This window comes from Periplaneta americana, chromosome 12, assembly GCF_040183065.1.
Source record: "Periplaneta americana isolate PAMFEO1 chromosome 12, P.americana_PAMFEO1_priV1, whole genome shotgun sequence".
Taxonomy (NCBI): Eukaryota; Metazoa; Arthropoda; class Insecta; order Blattodea; family Blattidae; genus Periplaneta; species Periplaneta americana.
In genome coordinates this window covers 1,551,174-1,568,129 of record NC_091128.1, presented here as the reverse complement: position 1 = coordinate 1,568,129, position 16,956 = coordinate 1,551,174, and the positions used below count along the sequence as shown (strand labels likewise).

Sequence of the window (16,956 nt, the reverse complement as noted above, 5' to 3'; positions counted from 1 at the left end):
TATCACTTCGGAATATGTATTTTGTAAACTTTCTTGTGTTAAATTTCTATCGTACCTGTTAACATGTTTCGACCTTTAATGGGTCATCCTCAGAACTGGTCGTTGTTGGTCTTGGCGCCTCTTGTTTTGTTTCCTGTGAGGGTGCCTTCGTGTGATGTAGTGTAGAGTCAAAGAGTGTGTGTTTTCCGAAGTTGAGTTGTGTGTTGAGAATTTCATTGGGGTTTGGAATTGAACGGGTTACATCAGCTTCTTGTCTATGCGGATGACGTGAATATGTTAGGAGAAAATACACAAACGATTAGGGAAAACACGGAAATTTTACTTGAAGCAAGTAAAGGGATCGGTTTGGAAGTAAATCCCGAAAAGACAAAGTATATGGTTATGTCTTGTGATCAGAATATTGTACGAAATGGAAATATAAAAATTGGAGATTTATCCTTCGAAGAGGTGGAAAAATTCAAATATCTTGGAGCAACAGTAACAAATATAATTGACACTCGGGAGGAAATTAAACTCAGAATAAATATGGGAAATGCGTGTTATTATTCGGTTGAGAAGCTTTTATCATCCAGTCTGCTGTCAAAAAATCGGAAAGTTAGTATTTATAAAACAGTTATATTACCGGTTCTTCTATATGGTTGTGAAACTTGGACTCTCACTCTGAGAGAGGAACATAGGTTAAGGGTGTTTGAGAATAAGGTGCTTAGGAAAATATTTGGGGCTAAGAGGGATGAAGTTACAGGAGAATGGAGAAAGTTACACAACGCAGAACTTCACGCATTGTATTCTTCACCTGACATAATTAGGAACATTAAATCCAGACAGTTGAGATGGGCAGGGCATGTAGCACGTATGGGTGAATCCAGAAATGCATATAGAGTGTTAGTTGGGAGACCGAAGGGAAAAAGACCTTTAGGGAGGCCGAGACATAGATGGGAGGATAATATTAAAATGGATTTGAGGGAGGTGGGATATGATGATAGAGACTGGATTAATCTTGCACAGGATAGGGACCGATGGTGGGCTTACGTAAGGGCGGCAATGAACCTTTGGGTTCCTTAAAAGCCATTTGTAAGTAAGTAAGTGTTTTTGTGTGTCTGTATATTTCATATTGTTCTAATGTGTTTAGTTTCTGGCTTTTTGGTTGGATGTGTAGTAATTCCATGTCTGTGTTGATGTCTCTGTAGATCATTTGAAACACATTACAAGGAACACATCACAGCCATAACAAAATTACAAAACACCTTCACATATGCAGAACATCACAAATGCTAACCACACCTACAAAGACATCAACACAGACATGGAAATACTACACATCCAACCAAAAAGCAGAAACTAAACACACTAGAACAATATGAAATATACAGACACACGAAAATACACCGCAATGAAATTCTCAACATATAACTCAACTTCGGAACACACACACTCTTTGACTACACTACATCACACGAACGCACCCTCACAGGAAACAAAACAATAGGCGCCAAAACCAACAACGCCCAGTTCTGAAGATTTCCCATAAATAGGTCGAAACATGTTAGCAGGTACGATAGAAATTTAACACAAAGTTTATAAAATACATATTCCGAAATCAACTTCTTATATGGACAACATTTTGATTTATGTACAAACGAAGAAAAATGTTATGTTCATGTGTGACCAAATTTTATCGTAAAATCCAGTTACAATTGTTATTCTTATTGGAAGTCTTTATGCCTAAACATAATTAGTAATGAAATTTCAAATACTTATTGTTGATTTAGATAATTGTGTGTGTGTGTGTGTGTGTGTGCACACGCACCTGTGCGTTTTTTTCAATGTACGTATACTGTAGGTTAAACACTCTTGAAAATAAGTGTTCCATAACTGTTGTAAGGGGGAAAAGAACTGGTCACGCTACCCCATTATCTCCTGGCCTAGTTGCCTCATAAGTGGTGCCTTCTTGGTATCACTTGTGAGGTTCACACCTTTCTTTGGACATTTGACTAAACAGTAACAATTGTTGTCAAAATATAGTGTGTAGGCCTAAAATTAGCATAAAACATTTAATTTATGCCTAGAGTTCGTATAAAATATTTATTATTTTTTAATTCCTTGAATTAAAACCTTACAAAAATTGGTTTATGTTAATTTATTACCTATAAAAAAAAACAAGCTTATACAGTACATTTTTATGGTAAGTAGATAGCCACAATATTAGGCCTATGTATAAATAAATTGACGTGATTATTGGCACATTAGATAAATGATACTAAATTTCTGATATTAATTTAAAATCGTTTTATTTAATAACATCAATTAACTTACCCTAGGTATCATTTAGCAATTCTAAAAGATAGGCCTTTTTAAATCTATATTAGTTCTATTGATATAAATGTTTATACATTTAACATTTTTTGATAGTATTTTCAAGAATTAAGTTGGGCTGATTACTTGTTTTGGGTTTTTTCCGAGGTTTTCTCCCACCGTAAGGCGAATGTCAGGTAATCTATGGCGAATCCTCGGCCTCATCTCATCAAATACCATTTCGCTATCACCAATCCCATTGACACTAAATAACCTAGTCGTTGATGTAGTAAAAAAAAATGACATCAAATATACAGGTGAAATTACAAAAGCTTGTGGTGGCAAAGAAGTGAAAGTGTGTGTGATGTCCAAGGAAGGGAAGTACTACAAATGGCTGACACATTGGTATATTCGTCACATGACATTATACAGGAAATATCACCACATATGGTTGTAAACTGTGGACCGTGCATTTTAGTGTAATCTAGTGTTGTTTTGTATAACAAGAAATGTAGGCATAGTATAAAAGTCTTTAGAAGAAGTAATGTATTATACTTACTTAAGGAACCCGGAGGTTCATTGCTGCCCTCACATAAGCCCGCCATTGGTCCCTATCCTGAGCAAGATCAATCCAGTCTCTATCATCGTATCCCACCTCCCTCAAATCCATTTTAATATTATCTTCCCATCTACGTCTCGGCCTCCCTAAAGGTCTTTTTCCCTCCGGCCTCCCAACTAACACTCTATATGCATTTCTGGATTCGCCCGTATGTGCTACATGCCCTGCCCATCTCAAACGTCTGGATTTATTGTTCCAAATTATGTCAGGTGAAGAATACAATGCGTGCAGTTCTGTGTTGTGTAACTTTCTCCATTCTCCTGTAACTTCATCCCTCTTAGCCCCAAATATTTTCCTAAGCACCTTATTCTCAAACACCCTTAACCTATGTTCCTCTCTCAGAGTGAGAGTCCAAGTTTCACAACCATATAGAAGAACCGGTAATATAACTGTTTTATAAATTCTAACTTTCAGATTTTTTGACAGCAGACTAGATGATAAAAACTTCTCAACCGAATAATAACAGGCATTTCCCATATTTATACTGTGTTTAATTTCCTCCCGAGTATCATTTATACTTGTTACTGTTGCTCAAAGATATTTTAAGTTTGTGATTTAGCAGTTACATGTACTAAACAAGTGTCTTAATTATATGGAAAACAACTGAATGCATTTATGTCATTTGGTACAATAATATGAACATTTTCCATTTTGGTAATAAATCAAGTGGCATACAATATTTCATATTTTTTACATTATTAATTATTCCTTTTCATTAAGAATTTGTGTTTATATTTAGGAATGCTTATGTTAAAAGACAGTAGTATATTTTTTATGAACTACTAAGTATTTAATTAAATATCCTGCAAAGATCATAGTTAATTACTTCAAAAATGTTACGTGTGTAACTATGGAATGACCCTAATCCCCTTTCTAGGCCTATTTTCTTCAAAAAACATTTCTCTCCATTTATATGTGGAAGATGGAGGTGAACGTTTGTTTTCTCTAGTTAATAGAATTGCTGATGTAAATATATATTCAAGGCTAAGACGTAGCAATAAAATTTTCGTGTGTGTGTAGAGTTTGCATATATAGAGAGACTAAGTGTATCTCTAAGCGTATCTGTATATAGCAACTAAATTTAGACTCAAGTGTACCTAATCATGCCGGCTCCTAAGAAAAAGAAGGTAATTCATTCTCAAGTACGTGAAGTAATAGCGAAAGTAATAGAAACGTGTGATAATGAAGCCAAGAATAAGAGTCTTACACATTTAGTTACTCAGGCACTAAACACGCAGCATATTACTGCACACTGGTTTGTCTGAATTACGTTAAAACAAATTAGAAAAGAAACCGGGATTGCCCCAAAGAGAACTGGAAGGGTTATTGTCAACATACATTAAAAGTGGAGAGCCAATATAGATTTCGGCATAATACTGTGCCTGCAGTAGTGGATAATCTGATTATTTCTTTGGATAAAGAAGACGATAGTGATGATAGGAGCAATGATGATAATGATGATGATGATGATGAAAGTGATTCAAAATTAGCTACCTACTCCACTGTAATGCAACGCAGAATTGGTCAGTCAGTGTTTTTATAATGCATGCCACATTGTATTTCTATTTTCAAACTTTCTCTCTTTCTCCATCCACCCCTTCCACTACTATTACGAAACTACCCCCAACTCCGCATTCCTTCCAGGGCAGATGAGCTGCCTTTTTGATTTTCTTGGGTGAGTGCATGAACTGCATAAAGGCCTGGTAGATCAACTATATTTACTAGCATGGTTTCTGTTAGCATTATAAGTCTTAGTCTTCAGTAATGTCCTTTGACGACATTGTGAGGGCGTTTTTTAATCCTATGTTGTACAGCATTATTCAGTTAGAATTTGCTTAAATTTGATTTCTCCTCAAAGTCATGCGCCATTAAACTGTTGTTGATGAAAAATGAATTGCCTTACATAGACTCCCTTTGGCCAGAAGTCTTCACTTTACCTGGAAGGACGTTGTTTATACCTTCATGGTTTTCAGCTGGATTATAATTATTGTTCTCCATCTTGACTGGTGTTCACAGTCACGAAACTCGAATCATTTATTGTTGCCTTAGTGATGACCAGTAAGCTTCATTCTATGTAGTTCGGTCAGAAAAGACAGTAGATAATAAGCACATGTTAGTCATGACTACACATAATAAACAATTCTTATTGCAGAAGACTTTTTCTATAGTATTTTGATACGAAGTTAATCCTAAAATGACTCCCTGCAAAGGGTCAGTATGCAGTGCTTTTAATTGTAGCAACAACCAGGAGAAAACGCCAGAACTCTCATTTTTTAGGTTTCCTAAGGACCCTGTAAGGTGAGAAAACGCTGTAAAATGATTTTGATTTACTTTATTGTGTATATTAGTTGGAATTTTCACTATACATACCGTTATCCAGGTAGACTGCAACTAAATCTCACTGGAATGTCTCAATGACCACTTTACGAAAACTCACCCTACAATCCGTAGCTCCATCGACAAACAGCAAACAATCGCTGAACTCTAACCTATGGACCATCTCCTCAAGAGAAAAATTTTACTTTTCGTACATTACACAATCTGACGTAAAGAAAGCCTTGAAACGAAACACAACTACCTGCAACAGAAGAACCAGACCACGGCAACATTTCGTTATTAAACAAAATAATGGACTTAATATTACTGACTGTGACTCACATTTTCAATGCCTCAATTATGACTTCGACTTGCCCACAACAATGGAAAGTCACTTTTATCCACCCACTTCCCAAGACTAAACCACAGGCATCTCATGACCATAGACCTATCATCATTCTGTCTTATCCGAAGCATTGGAATGCATTGTACACAAGCAACTGACAGACTACTTAAACAAGTACAAACTTTTCTACTCAAGTTTCAGGGTCAGACATAACACAAGTGTTGCATTACTTAAAGTCATGGAAGATCTGTCTGAGGCCTGGGACAGACGTAAATTGACAATAATGACTTTACTTGACTTCAGCAAAGCCTTCAGTTCTGTAGACGTTGACCTGTTAATCTGTAAACTCAGACGCCTACACCTAGAAGAACATGTCCTGTGGTTTGCCTTTCACCTTAATGGCTGCCAACAAAATGTGATAGCTGGAAATTGTTCTTTCTCTTGGCAGGCCGTGAGGTTAGGGGGGATCAGTTCTCGGGCTTCTATTATTTTCAGTCTATACAAACTACAATCTTTAAAGTACTGGTACTGCCGACACCATTTCTACGCAGACGACCTTCAAGTATACATAAAATTCCACACTGACAAAATAAATGATGCAATATCTAAAATTAATGACGATCTCGACTCAATTTGGATATGGACAACGAAATTCCGACTTAAACTAAATCCATAAAAATCACAGTCAATAATTGTGGTCATTGACGTTTGTTAAGCACTATTACTATATCAAATGTGTCTCCGATTAAAATAAATGGCACCGAAATTCCGTTCAGTAAATAAGTGAAGAACCTTATATGGATAAAAGTTTAAATTGGAACGTTCAAGTTGCAGAAACTTCTAAGAAAGTATTCTTACTAATCCACTTGTTTAAGCAGTTGAAGAACTTTCTACCCTTTTTCCTGAAAAGATTTTAGTGCAAACACTCATGATGCGCCACTTCAATTACCGTGATATTCTGTTTACTGGTCTAAGTGTTACTTTGACGCAGAGACTGCAATATTCGCCGGGCTGATCACATAACACCATCCCTCGAAATGTTGTCCTGGCTCCATCTAGAAGATCACAAAAAAATCCACTGACATTTCCTCCTCTTTCATGTATTGCATTTCTCCACTCTTGTCTATCTCGTTTTCAAAATTTATCCACCACATAATCTAGACACACGATCACAGCACTCCTCAGTATTATCCTTGCCGCCGAACATCCTCATACTCATCTTCTTTCAATGTGGCTGTTCCTCAACTCTGGAATTCCCTACCGAGTAATGTCAGACATCAAACCAATTTAAGAATCGACTAAGGAAATATTTTTCAAGCAGTTCTCGTTAATAATAGTTGTTTCAAGTTTCCCAACGTTTAATGGTTATACGGATAAATATTTAAGTCACCATCAACCAAGTCGCAAGCACGCCATGTTACTTCTGTGCGCATGGTGCAGGATCTTTGTCAGCGCGGAATGTAGTGCGGTGGCAGCCTGCTTGCCTCTGTAATCTGTAGTTGAGTTTACCATTACTCTGTAGATGATCGGATAGTAAAGAAGAATACATCATGCGCTTTGATAAACACTGTTCATTATTTAGCTTGTGCCAACACTAAATTACGCCTAAAGCCTAATAGTACATTATGCAACAAGCCTATAATGATAGTAATTAAGAGGCGAGTATGTTTGTTTATGAAACGAGCGCAAGTGAATTTCATAATTTTCATACGAGCGTCTTAATTACCATTATAGGCAAGTTTCATACGACTTTTTATGCTCGACCATATTTTTAACTTGCAATTATTCGGAAGTATTCATTTTATTCATATCTAACCGAAGAGTGGAAGTGACCTTGTGCATCTCTCGTAAATTGTGAGATGTGCGCAGACGCGAAAGTATTGATTTTTTCCGAGGAACAATAATGGTATTGACCTTGTTATAATCTACAGAATAACTTACTTACTTACTGGCTTTTAAGGAACCCGGAGGTTCATCGCCGCCCTCACATAAGCCCGCCATGGGACCCTATCCTGAGCAAGATTAGTCCATTCTCTATCATCATATCCCACCTCCCTCAAATCCATTTTAATATTATCCTCCCACCTACGTCTCGGTCTCCCTAAAGGTCTTTTTCCCGCCAGCCTCCCAACTAACACTCTATATGCATTTCTGGATTCGCCCATACATGCTACATGCCCTGCCCATCTCAAACGTCTGGATTTATTGTTCCTAATTATGTCAGGTGAAGAATACAATGCGTGCAGTTCTGTGTTGTGTAACTTTCTCCATTCTCCTGTAACTTCATCCCTCTTAGCCCCAAATATTTTCCTAAGCACCATATTCTCAAACACCCTTAACCTATGTTCCTCTCTCAAAGTGAGAGTCCAAGTTTCACAACCATAAAGAACAACCGGTAATATAACTGTTTTATGAATTCTAACTTTCAGATTTTTTGACAGCAGACTGGATGATAAAAGTTTCTCAGCCGAATAATAACACACATTTCCCATATTTATTCTGTGTTTAATTTCCTCCCGAGTATCATTTATATTTGTTACTGTTGCTCCCAGATATTTGAACTTCTCCACCTCTTCAAAAGATAAATTTCCAATTTTTATATTTCTATTTCGTACAATATTCTCGTCACGAGACATAATCATATACTTTGTCTTTTCGGGATTTACTTCCAAACCTATCTCTTTACTTGCTTCCAGTAAAATTCCCGTGTTTTCCGTAATCGTTTGTGGATTTTCTCCTAACATATTCACATCATCCGCATAGACAAGCAGCTGATGTAACCTGTTCAGTTCCAAACCCTCTCTGTTATCCTGGACTTTTCTAATGGCATATTCTAGAACAAAGTTAAAAATTAAAGGTGATAGTGCATCTCCTTGCTTTAGCCCACAGTGAATTGGAAACGCATCTGACAGAAACTGACCTATACGAACTCTGCTATACGTTTCACTGAGACACATTTTAATTAATCGAACTAGTTTCTTGGGAATACCAAATTCAATAAGAATATCATATAAAACTTCTCTTTTAACCGAGTCATACGCCTTTTTGAAATCTATGAATAACTGATGCACTGTACCCTTATACTCCCATTTTTTCTCCATTATCTGTCGAATACAAAATATCTGGTCAATAGTTGATCTATTACGCCTAAAACCACACTGATGATCCCCAATAATTTCATCTATATATGGAGTTAATCGTCTCAAAAGAATATTGGACAAAATTTTGTACGACGTCAACAAAAGTGATATTCCTCGAAAGTTACTACAGTTAGTCTTGTCCCCCTTCTTAAAGATAGGTACGATTATGGACTCCTTCCATTGTTCTGGTACAATTTCCTTTTCCCAAATAGCAAGTACAAGTTTATAAATTTCTTTAGATAATGCGCTTCCACCCTCTTGTATTAATTCTGCTGGAATTTGATCAATACCTGGAGACTTATAATTTTTCAGATTTTTTATCGCAATTTCGACTTCAGAAAGTGTAGGTTCGGGTATAAATGGCTCAGCAGTTTGTATTTCAATTTCGTCCCGATCATTTGTATTTGGCCTATGTATATTTAGTAGTTGTCCAAAATAGTTTTTCCATCTGCTCAGGATCGAATGAGCATCTGCAAGCAAGTCACCATTCTCATCCTTGAACATGTTTACCCTTGCCTGATATCCATTCTTGAATTCCTAACATGAATAACATGAACTAATTTTGATATAACCTGGAAATTGATTTAGAATTGGAAAACGAGATGACAAATAATTGAATTTATTTGAATATTATTTACAATTAATGCTAATTATTATAGTAACAGAACATAACCTTCTGTGACAGTATTGAATTTCCTGCCTCCATGACGTTTCCCTCGTCTTTCGATTGCATATCCGAGAATAATCGAAAACCTGAACTTTAATGAATAGGTGTACTTTAATGACATGCATTAAAGGACTGCTACCAGGTGTATAATTACTACATTTCGGCATGGTCGAGCATAAACAACTAAATGCAAATAGCCTACATTATAGAAATACAAATACATTGAACCAATATAACTATAATTGTAGCATATACTTGCAACATCTTTTTAAGTGTAGTTATATAAGAAGGAAACAATACATTGTCAATGAAGGTTAGCAATTTATAAATGAAGCTCCTACACACTGGGCATGTTATAAAATGTAAACAAAACATATTGACAAATACAACGATAATACTGGAAAGATGGTTTCAAATTAAAGTGATCTAAATTGTGCAATGGATACATATCTCAATTAAGAGTCACACTTTCAGATTTAATCGGCACACACTCTTGCTTTTTGACATCTTTTGGTTTATACGAAATGAACTATATTTGGACATAATGAAACACAACTCTGAACCCTTAATGCACACTTCAAGTTATGATCACTGAGGGTGGCTCTTTCATAGCCTTTGCTATGTTTCATACCTGAAAATAAAGCTTCACAAACAGAGGCCGAAGCAAACATTGAAATTAAAGATGCCTCAAGCCTATGGAGACGAGGGAATCTTGATTTACGAAATGGGCTGTAAAAGTCTAGCAAACTACGTCTGTTCCTGTGACTGTCAGCCAGCTCAATGGCACATTTCAAGTTGTTTAGTTCAGTTGGACATCTTTGGGAGTATCATCAATATTTATTGTAAACAGTGTAGCAAATAGATCGAAATCCGTTTTTAGGCGACTTAAATCTTGAAATCTGTCTTCAAAGTCATTCATAAGAAAACAACTGGAGATTTTCAAGATAACGGCCCGTCTCTAAGAAATCAGAGTCCCGGACCACACGTGCCTACCTGAGAATGACCAGGATCGCCATTGGACAGTCGACATTCCCATAATGACAGCATATTGTTTAAAGCTTGATACTGCACAACATAATTATCTGTGATCAATTTGTATTTTCCAGCTGTGCAACAAGTTCTCCACTCATTTCCAGAAACAAATTTATCTCTTCCAATAATTCGAAAAATCTGCACAGAACTTTGCTACATTCCATGAAGTCTGTTGCTTCCCATTCAGAATTAAAATTGTTTGTTGGTGTCAGAGGCCTTCACTTTAAACGCGTTTCTTTCCATGACAAACAGGCATCGACCTACGAGATGCCTCTACTACCGAGAAGATACTGTACACGTTACTGCTCCGCTCACACCGTGCTCAGTACCTGCACATAGCACCGCGTGCAGTCAGTTGGTTGTCAATGATTTGAGTTTTCTCATTATTATTATTATTTCTTATCAGTGGTTATTAAATTACTGTCTCACAAACATTACTTATCTACTTATGGCTTTTAAGGAAACAGCAGGTACATTGCTGCCTCACATAAGCCCTCCATCGGTCCCTGTCCTGTGCAAGGTTAATCCAGTCTCTCATCATATCCCACCTCCCTCAAATCCATTTTAATGTTATCCTCCCATTTACGTTTCGGCCTCCCCAAAGGTCTTTTTCTCTCTGGCTTCCCTCTAACCTTCATTGTTTACTTTTACTTTCATAATTCACTTTCATCTTGTTTTACGACCTATATATTAATGTAATGACTACTGTAACCTTATTGTATTCAATTAGAATTGGAGTGTGGCTGGGTGGAAGAGAAGGCCTACTGGCCTTAGCTCTGCCAGATTAAATAAATAAATTATTATTACCGTAATATGGATAACATTACAGTACTGGTAATGCTGTAAATCTCATTTTGGGTTTTCTATAGCACACCACACTGAAGGTTTTTTTGACAAAAAAAAAAAATGGAAAAATGGTGTAATTTTCAGAGAGAAGGTAGACCTAGTTAGGAATATGAAGAATTCATATAGGACGTCAGTTGGCTTTAAAACATTAGAAAATAAACTGACCGGCAAAAAAGTGGATCACTTTGTAAAAATCGAATCATCTATAATAAACCACCAATTTAGAGAGAGTATTATTAAATTGAATAGGTTTTATGACCAAAGAGAAATGTATTCATAGGCGGAGTTATGATGGAGGGGCATGGGGGGGCACTGCCCCCCAAACTTGTCTAAACTCTTTCTTTTATTAACGTTACAAAATATTGAATTTTCTTCTGTTTATGATTAAGTAATGTCTTCAGATCATTGTCTGGACAATATTTATTTTAAAATTTTGAATGTATAAGAATTTCTATCCTCATTTGTGGAATGGAAGCATTGTATTGTTTCTTTTGTAACATCCTGTACTCGTGTGTTAAAAGTCTGCAGGTGTTCAACCGCCACAGAGAAATATGAATAACATATTGCACAAAAATGCAGAAAAAAGAAAAGTGATCTGAGTATAATGTGTAAACTTAAAGACGAGATTAAATAAAATAATTCTGTGGTGTTCAGGTAAGTCACTTGTTTGTGCAGATGGAATTTTGTTCCCCAGATGAACACTCAGTTAAATTATACAAGTGAGTGTGCAAAAATCAAAAGAATACTAGCAGTTGATGTGTTTTATTTGTGTAGAAAGTTGTTTGCAATAAGGGTTCCAAGTTTAATTTTAATTTGTCTCCAAACTCATTTTTATGACTTGTCTCCCTGTACCCAAAGAACACAAAATTAGATATCTTCAGGAAAGCTAAAGATAAAAATATTTCTTTTAGCAGTGATACCGGTACGTAGTTTTATTGATGTATGCATGTGTTTGTGTACAAGAGAGAAAAAGAGGGAGATTGTTTTAAATTATGCCCTATTATAATTTATAGCAGATCTACAGTTCAAGCCCTATACTAATAAATGGTCATAATCTGATACGCTGTACTGTACCACGGTCAAGCTACAATGAGGGGAGGACGTAATTTTTTTTAGTAGGTTATTTTACGAAGCTTTATCACCATCTTAGGTTATTTAGCATCTGAATGAGGTGAAGGTGATAATTCCGGTGAAATTAATCCGGGGTCTAGCACTGGTAGTTACCCAGCATTTGCTCATATTGGGTTGAGGGAAAACCCCGGAAAAAACCTGAACTAGGTAACTTGTCCCAACCGGAAATCGATCCTGAGCCATCTGATTTTGCGGCCAGATGCGCTAACCGTTACTCCACAGGTGTTGACGGGAGGACGTAAATGATGACACCATAACTGCGTTATGGGAATTCTATGGTTTTGCTTTGTCCCCCAAGGAAACTGTTCTCTCTCCACCTGTGGATGTATTCAACATTTTTGGAGATGAACATAATGTTATAAAATGCCAGACCACCTCGTGAGCCACTTTGTATCCCTAACCTTTAGACTGTATGATTTATGATTTTACGACACAGACCAGTAATAAAACTTTCATGTTTTACAATTGTGTGGTGGCCCTATTAATGAATTATCAATGCATCGCACATTGTCTGTCGTAAATCAAAATGTTTCTTCAGTTTCAGTTTTCAATTTGATAAGTTAAAATGCCTCTTATTTGAGACGACATTACAAGAGCTGTCATGTTTGTTGAAGATGGATGAATCATTCTTTATGCGGTTAGTGCTATCGTAGAAGCATTCTATGTATCCTACAGTGATTCTGTGAACTGAGAACCAACCTCAGACAACCAGAATCAGGCCGTGGTAGATCTACATCAACCAAGGAGGACAGGTTTCTGATTCTCTGTATCTTGCGATATCTCCACACGACTGCGGTCCAGGCCAGAAAGCATCTCGAAACAGTGAGGAACATCACTGTGAGGAGAGAAATGGTACACGAAGACTCCAGGAAGCCAATTTGGCCTCAAAGAGACTGTAATTTCACCATCACTCACCTCCAGCATAGGGCAGTGTGATTACAGTGCATGCGCCAACACCAGAATTGGACTGTGGACTAGTGGTCAATGGTGCCGTTCACGGGTGAATCGCGATTTTGCTTTCGGTTATCTGATGTTAGAGAATGAGAGAGTGGGGAGCAATATTTGCCTTGCAACTTTCCCGAAAGAACGCTGTTTGGATGGTTCTGTCATGGTTTGAGCGATATCAGTTTTTGAACTCAAGCAAAACTTGTTTTCGTCGATGGAGGCGCACCAATATATAGTGGAGGTGTTAGCGGACCGTGTAATTCCCTTTGCATAACCATCCCCCTCCATGCTGCTCACTGCCTTCGTGACATTGGGATGCAGCCGGACTTAAATCCTATTGAACATCTGTGCATATGTAGGAGAAGTGGAATCTCAGGATCTGGTGGTTAGCATGGAGGACACTAGGAGTGATAACACAATACGCACACAGTAACAGTTACAGTGGCTTAATCATTTGTTAATGTAAGCCACAAAATGGATTACTTGAAATTTTGTGTAAATTACAACACTTTAGAACTTAAAATAAACTGCAAACAAAAAGCATTTTGATGACAGGATGAAGTGCACAGGTTACATGTTTTTTTCATTTTACAATATGCCTTAGTCAGAATGAAGAAAAAATAACCTAAAGCATAAGCTATAAAATGATTATAGTTCTTTAAAATCTTAGGTGATCCACTTTTTTGCTGGCCAGCGTAACTAAAAATTGGAAAGAACTGATCAGTGTAGGTAACCTAAAAGTAACTGTTTAACACGCAAAATAAAGAGGTAGAACACTTAAAAATGAACGCAAAACGTACATTTCACTTCACTTAGTATATGCAAGGCATACCAAAAGCCTAAACTAACCTGTCACAGATTTCCACACTACAGAACTTAGAAAAATGCATGTTGGAAATTTCAGTGTCCCGTGCTATAGAAATGCAGACTAATCTAATCTAATGCTTTTTTTTTTTTTCAGGAACAGATTGTGGTTGATAAACCTTGGAAGGAAAGATTTAATGGATAAGAGTATTGACTATTTATATAATAATATAAAACTGTGCTCTAATCATTTCGAAGATGGGCAGTTAGGAACACTAATAGGAACAAGTTAGTGTGGAATGCTGTTCACACTATTCGATATTCCTAATCCGCCTCCTCCAGTAAAAAGAAAATTGAGCACCAGAAAGTATGAAGTATTGCGGAAAAAGTTACGTCAATCCTTTAATGGTGACTCTTTACTGCAAGATTGTGCGTCAGCTGAACTTGATGACTTTACCAGTGATCTCCCAAATAAAATGTGTGATGCTTCCACACAAACAGAGCTTTCTTTGAATGAAAATGACATTATGCTAGCTATGTTACGAGAAAAGTATGAATATAAATCATTAGAAGTTGCTTGGCTCCGGAAAAAATACAAGGAAGTCAAGAGAAATCGGTGTGTGCGTGCAGTTTCAAGAAAAGGTACAGAAAAATAGACAAAAATGCAGTGCTAGTGGATAGTTAATGTTAGATGTAAATGTATTACATTTCATTTATTGATAAGCAGTGTACCTTTGCGATAAGGAAGAAGTCAAAAGATGTACAAAATTATAAGTAGGCCTACATAGCCGCCTGTGTAGGTTAATACAGTTTGTAAGAATAAACAAGTCATGAGTTGAGTAGAAGGTATGAATATGAAGAAATTTTATGAGTTCTATTCTGAACCTTTTTTCAAAGCTTTAAGATAATTAGACAGTGCATTGAAGACCGTGATGAATGAACAGTGAACTCTTTGTTTATGTAACAGACTAACAGAGGACAGATGGAGATAGGATTTATTTCTTCCATTAAAATTAAAAATATATTGATTACTAAATACTAAAAATATCTTAGTTTGTAACATAAAACACCATCAGGGAAAGAGTAAAGTAAGGCCAATACCATATTTCTGTAGTTTAGAAAATAGGCTATTTTAAAGATATGATATGAAGGCCTTGATGATGTTACAAACATATTTGTAACCAATACAGTAGCCATATTGAATTAAATACAGTCTCCATTTTTGTAATAAATTTTATGAAATTCACATGATGTAAAATATAATTACCAACAAAACTTCCAAACGTTATATACCACAACATAACCGAAAAAGCCATACATCACAAAAAAAAATCCTGTTGTTTTCATAAATTTTCTTACGTCTTCCATCCCATTTGAGCTAGGTAGGCTGTCTCTCTTGCTTTGCTTAATGCATTATGCAATGAAGATGGTGGCAGCAGAGTGACCACCATATTGTCAGATGGAGATGCTAAAAATCGCAACATTTGGCTCAACTCAACATTTATGACGATACCAAATTATGAAAGGGGAGTGCATAAACCATGTCGCCAAGCGCATGGGCACAGGACTGAGAAATTAGATCAGAGAGTGGGAGGTAAATGCATAACACTTGGAAGAAGAAAGCTGAATGGAAAAACAATTTCAGCTCTCACTAATTACTATAGAGCTGCAAATTGTAAGTGGCATCCTTGATGTACAGGAATGCAACTCTATCTCAATGCATGTCAACTGACTAGAAACCAAGTCATGATCACTGTCCGATTCCTAACAGAAGCCAGGCTAAGGGAGAGGAGTCTCAGAGTCACACAAAATGAAACACCAGTTGAGCTCTGAAGTAGTGACAAAGTTTCTCTCTATATCAACATTTGGCATGTAATGAAATTCTAGCCAGGTGTACACAAAATACAGATGAATGTGTTCATTCAGTAATCTGGGCCACATGTCCAGAACAAATATTTGTTTCAAAGAAACGGATTGATTTTGCAGTGACAAATAGTGAGCTGACAGAGGTAGCCCAAATTGTATACAAGAGACATGACGAAAAGAGAAAATGTATAAGCAAATGGAGAAGCTCTGAAAAAAGAACGAGAATACAGAGAGCCATAAAACATGCAGAGGATGAAACATATGATCCTGGGCAGTTGTATGAGTTCACTTGCTGCAGGGTATTTTACAAATTGCCATTTTTCTCAGGATGACATTTTCACATCTTCAAAACACTCCAAAATGATTATTTTTCATCTGATTGCTGTGAAATTTTGCTTGCATATCACTAATAGGTGGTTAACAAACTGTAGTGGCATTTTTTTGGATATTCACAATATGAACTGGTTAAGGAGCATTTATAACCCTGCAAAACTTAAAAAAAAGAAAATTAAATATCATTATTAATTTTAACAGTGTAATAACCCACTTCTACATATGTGGTGTAGTGTAGAACAGTCTTTACTTTTTAGTCACGTGGGTTGGACCCTCAGGTCTTGGCGAAGACAAACAGCAGTAACAAGAATCAGTAGTCAGTAGATAATGTTTTATTCTGGTATAAATGTTACAATTTTAAGTGGACTTGCCTGAAGCAAGATCCAGAGAGAAATCACACAGGGATACAATGTCCCGCCTCTTTTATAATATTGGGTCAGGATGTGATGCAACCTTTCGGCCCTTGAGGCTAATTACTTCTTTGAGAAATAAAATGTTTTCTCAAGGGGCGACAGTCTCTAGGGGAATTAGGTATGCTCAGGGTCGTGTAAAAGGCTATGCCACACATATGTACCGTGAAGCAAAATGGATATTCTGAGGGTTGCTTTAGCTGCATGCA

At 36.6% G+C, this 16,956-nt stretch overlaps 1 protein-coding gene across 1 annotated transcript in view; it reads left to right on the top strand.

Annotated features, from left to right (window-relative positions):
* LOC138710117 (uncharacterized) overlaps nt 1–15,384 on the top strand; it is a 131,496-nt gene extending 116,112 nt beyond the window's left edge. Inside the window, exon 5 of the mRNA XM_069840752.1 lies at nt 14,296–15,384. The gene's annotated coding sequence lies outside the window, so the exon portion shown is untranslated. The remainder of the gene's footprint in view (nt 1–14,295) is intronic.
* Nucleotides 15,385–16,956: the final 1,572 nt, after the last annotated feature.